This window comes from Pinus tabuliformis, chromosome 1_2, assembly GCF_031772625.1.
Source record: "Pinus tabuliformis cultivar Carrire ecotype Pingquan chromosome 1_2, CPIR1, whole genome shotgun sequence".
Lineage (NCBI taxonomy): Eukaryota > Viridiplantae > Streptophyta > Pinopsida > Pinales > Pinaceae > Pinus > Pinus tabuliformis.
Window position 1 is genome coordinate 16672662 of NC_142298.1, and position 5905 is coordinate 16678566.

Below are 5905 nucleotides of genomic sequence, written 5' to 3' on the forward strand. Positions count from 1 at the left end.
CAAGATCAGAGAAATGGATGCAATAAATTGGTATTTTTAATACTACTATTTCAAATATCAGTTTCATTTTTATGGTAACAAGAATGTGTCATTTTATTCATGTTTGTGCACTATTGTCAATATGGGTAGTTTGTCTCAATGTTGTTATCATGTATCTCTGTTCTTATAGATTAATTTCTGATTTCTGAGTAACTATTTACTCAGAAATCTACCTTATTAAAACTGATTTATTGAATGGTAATATGTTGTGAACTATTTCCACATATTATTGTTTAGTTATTGGATTTGTTGATTTGATAATCAATATCATTTATGTGAACTACTTCCTGAGTGTTGTTGGTTTATTATTTCAGTTAAGAGGTCTCAATAAGATGTGTTTTGATATCCATAATATCAGTTAATTGAACTACTTCATTAACTTGGTATTCATTATAAACAAGACATATCTAAATCCCAATACTTTAATTATCTTGCTCTTAGTTGGGTTAGATCTATATCTGCCTAATTAAGATAGGATTTAGATTAGTTTCTTTTGCTTGCATCATAAAATAAGCTTGCATTTAGAGTAAATTCTACATTCTTTTAAGTCCTCTCTTCAAAGAGGCAAAACTTTAGTTGTGGCTTGGCTGAACCCAAATCAGCTTAAGGGTCATTCTCTTGCCTGATCAGCAAGAAGAAGTGATATGATGTCCATGTCTATTGGTAGTTAAAGATACATTATAAACCAATAGCAATAGGGAGAAGGTAACTGGACCTAGTTGAATAGTCGGAGCCACCACACCAAACGGAAAAGGAGCTGCTTTAAGGTCCGGACCGGGTGGTTATCCCCCAATGTTGTTGCAGTGATTTTCGAGGCATCAACATTTTTGGCGCTAGAAGGAGGGCCTGAGAAATTTGTCTATTGGAGTCTTTTCAATTTTAACATTTTGTTTATGGCTCCTCTTAAGCTTTCAATTTGGAGTTGTATCCATGGGCGTGCATCCTCCAATACCCCACCCGAAGTGGTAAGACTCTTGTCTCAGGTAAAATTCAATGGTGAGAGAAATTCTTCTGCTTTTAACCATGTCTTTCAATTTATTCAAAACATTTCAAATTATGATTTTCAAGGAATTGATGAAGGCATTTTATGCAGAATTTTTACTCTCACATTTGCGGCAAAAGCCAGAAACTGGTGCAAAACTCTTCCAGTTGCCTCAATCCATAGCTGGGATCAATTTGTTACAATTTTCACATGTAAATTTGACGGCTACGATTATGAACAGGTATGTGAAGAAATTGAATATCTACGAAGGTTTAAAAATGAGTCTGTTAATGATTTTCATATTCGATTTCACTTGAATTGTTTAAGATTTAAGGACGAAGATAAATCTACGGAAGAAGAATCATTAGATTGGTTTAAATATATTTGTTCTCTTCCAATCATTCCCAATCCATATGAAATTGATTCAAGCTTTGTTCCATCCCCTTCCAATACAAATGAGAATTTCAATTTGGATGTGCAAATAAATTGTGATGAAGTGGTTTCACAAAGCTTAGAAGATATTTCTAATCAAATGCAAGAAGACAACAGCAGCAATTTTGGAGAAAACGCCACCTTGAAATCTGAAAGCTACTTCGAAGTAAATTCGGAAAATCAAATCGCAAATCAGCAAGTACAAGCAGCAATCAAAGTAAATAAAATGCAAACTGCTGTACAAATTTCTGAATTTCTCCATGATGAGCAAATGCCAAAATCAGAGAAGCAAAGCAGCGTTCTTCAAGAAAGCATATGCACGCAAAGGAATGATCTGCGATCTGAAATTTACAATGAGCATAATGCACAAGAGCTCTCAAACAGAGACAGTTTTAAATGCATTGTTTCATGTTCACATTTTTCCCTTTATCATGATATTTTCAATAATGGTAATATTTTTCCTTCTGGTATTAATGATATTTCAGAAATTAAAGAGGATGATTTAAATAAATTACTATTAAGTTTTTATCAAGATAGAGAAGCAATTAATGATCATTCTTTTGCTATTAATGAACATGAGATTTGTGTTCCTCCTTGTTTTGGTATATTGGATGAAATTGAACAGAATTATAGAGAGTCTTGTGAGGTCATTTATGATGATTACTCTGATATTGAGGATGTTGATTTCAATTTTTCTCAAGAAAATCCTCATGATAAAATTCAAATAACATCTGAGAATGAGGAACGTTTCAATTTAGGAATTATCCCAACTAATCCTCATTTTAGAGCAGCAAATTATCTTCATGATTTCACCATTCAAGAAATCATTCCAATTTATGATTCATATGAGGATCAAACTCCCATTCCTATTCATAATCATAATTCATTTTCTATTTCACAAGTTGGAATTCGAAATTACCCAAATTCCATAATTCTGGCCATTCCTTGTGAAAATGAAATCATTTCAAAACAATCCCAAATGTGCTGTAACATTAGTTGTAAAAATAGTAATTTCATTTTATTTTTATTTCCCCACTTATTTTGTATAAAATCAGATTTAATTTTTCAAATTTTCCACACTTTTAGCTGGCATATTGAATACCTTATTATCAAACACTCAATTGATGCATTGCCCAATTGGGAAATTCAAGTTTCATATTATAATCATCAGCATCGAAAGATATTAATATTCCAATTTATATCAATGCTAATGTTTCATCAAAAGCTTCTATCTTTTCAAAGGCAATGTCAACAAAAGAATGTATTTTTGCAATCTGGCCAGCAATTCAATTCAATTAATAAATTGCCATTTTATTTGAAAGGCTTCCATCCATTTTTCATTGACTCATTTGAAAACTGTTTGGAAATTTTTCCTTTAAGGAAAATTGTCAATGATTTAACATTTGTACATAACACTAACAAATTTTTTCAGGTCAAAGAATCTAAAAGCTCATCTTCACAATCTGGCCTGTTATCTCTTCATTTGAACATTTCTCAATCCTTAATAGAAATCCATCCAGATTTTTATGATCCAATTGGTAGTCAATTGGAAAGGAAATTTCAGGAGAGAGAGATTTTAATTAAGTTCCTAACAATAACTGCACATTCTGATTTCATATTTATTTTCCTTAGTTTAGTCAAATCTGTATTTTTATTACTAACATTTGAACTGTACATAAACGCGGGAATAAAAATGAGAAAATGGCTACACTGGAAATATGACTATACCTAGTCATTTTCATGTATATGGTTAGAATAGGAGTAGAATTAATTTAGTTAGTTTGTTTTATGTAGTTAATTTATTTTCAACAGTTCTGTAGATTAAAATAAAACAAAGCAATCAGCCACTCTCATACATGTTCAGTGAAAACATTTTTTCCCTATCAGAAAATTTTAATTCTTGCTTTCTTTTTTAAATTTCTTACAGCAATACCTCTACTCTGCCTATTTTGAATAATGTCTTGATTAAATTCAATTAAGATTGCACTTGGCATCGATCGCCTCAAAGCCACTTTTCTTTATTTCGAGATTTCCTTCTAAGATTTTCTTTTGAAATTTATATGGTAAGGATTTGAGGATATAAAAGCTTCATGATCCCATTATCCCATGAAATGTATGACTGTCTATCATAAGCTTAATTCTAATTCAATCATTATTAGTCAGTCTAACCTTTCACGGTAATCATATGAAGTTCATATTATCTTCCTCGAAATTTGTTAAGGATGTCCATTCTGCTGTGAGCACACCTTCAAATCTGTTTTGATATTTTTCCACAAATAGTGGCTTTATCCCATTCTGATCTTTAGTTTATTATTTGATGCTACAAAACGCATCATATTCATTTACTAAAGGTATTATTGAACAGTCGCTATAACAATACAGATTCTTCTCAAGTTATTCAGAATAAGCAGAGATAATAAATTGTTGTTTCAATTCAAAAGGGGAGCCTATTTTTATATTTATTTCTGGTAAATTTTATATTTCCTGAACATGAATAAACAGATCTTATTTAGGCTAATTGCACACTTAGATTTAGAATAAATAATGAGGTGATTTTAAACGAAAGAAAATTTTTGATAAACCAAAGGAAGAATTTGAAGATTTATGAGGTAAAATCTGCAGACAATTTCCTTCCAGGTACGCATTTACAAGTTCGTTCTCATCTCTTATTACTTTATATTTTTCTTAGCTTATTTTTTATTCGTGTTCGGTTTTATTTGCAGGTTTTTATTTCGTTTTCGAAACTTGAAGTAAGCAGTAAACCCATTTCAAATTTGCAATAGGCTCAGGGAAATTTTATTTGTGATGCATTATAATTTAAGCATTTTTAATTTTGCTTTTATTCACTTAGAAAACACAATTAAAATTTCAAGGAATATCATAAGACCATTCGCATCATAAGATTTCATCGGAAGTAGTTCTTAGCATTTCTTTTGATAACAAATTGTTCATAAAATACCTCCGATGTATTATCTTACTTATATGCCATATCGCATTTCGCATGTCAGAGCTTTGCAGTCAAAGTATACTTCCATTATTGTGAATCACTAATAATCGGCTTTACCGATATTGCAATGAACACATAATCCCGGACCCGATATGAAATTCAAATCAAGTTTAAAAAATATCGCGTCCGTTTAATCGCAATAATGGTAGGAACATAATTTTAAAGGGTCGATGTCTTGGATCCGATATGTTATTAAAATATCATCATAAATCTATCGGGTCCACTAATCATCGCATATCAGCGTATCGAGAATGGTTACATCATGTGCTCAAGATTGTCGATTGCGTCGATTGCCGATCGCCGATTAGCCACGACATTCATCGCACATCGGCATCGCAGGAATCATATTGTGTGACATCGGGTGCTTAAGATTGCCGATCGTCGATTAGTTATGTCATCCATCGCATCGCCGATATCGCAATCGCTTCCTTGCATTTTTTATGGCCATATCATTATTCTGAATCTGCGATGCGCGATGTCCAAATTACAAATCGCAAGATATGGTGTGCGATGTGCAATTTGTGACATAACTGTCCCCGATCCCTGATTTAATATTTCTTTAATGATGCGATCGCTCTATCTCATAGCACAACTTCTCATCGCATATTTTCATATCGGCAATTCGCCATTGCAACCTTTGATGCAAGAACTTCCAATGCATGCCTCTAAGCCGTTAACATTTAATCAATATATGGCATAGCAATAAAATTGAAGTCTTGCAAATTAAACTAAAAGCATGATGAAGAAACATGTTGTGTGGATCATCCAATGAGGCGATGTGTTAAAGCGAGCTTGGGTAACCACGATGGTAAAAAGGCAATTGATGACAAATTTGCAGCATACAAAAATCATTTCAATTTCTCATACATTTTAGTTTTAAATATATAATTCCATAATTAAAAATGGAATTCAAGACCTCTATCTTTATATTTAAATTTTATTATCTTGGATTTGGTCTTGATTCTGGACAATTTATCAAATCATGGAGTTTATATTAAACTTATAATATTCTGAAGAATAGTCATTACTGCAAATTCTCATTCTCATCTCTGATGCATTTCTTTTATTTCAATTCCCCTGAGCACTAAGCATTCTATTTTTACATTTTACTGTTTGCTTTAGTTTAAATAAAATAAATAATGATTTTGGGTTATAGGATTTTGGTTAGTGGGATTTCTTCATGTTTTTAATGATAATTAAAATAAGGAGTCAGCTAGTTTGGGGAAATTGATACCTTTCAGGTAAGATCAAAAGCAATTATCCAATGGTAAGATTCATGTGCCCATTTTCATTAATTCCATTTCATCATTCTAGTTTCATTTTTGTTTTTAAATTATGCTGATATAAAACTCTGTTTTGCTGCTCTCCATTTAAAGCTTTGAATCCTCTGCCAGATCATATTTTCGAAGTCCATACTCTCTTCCTGGCTTAATTTCATGAAGCAG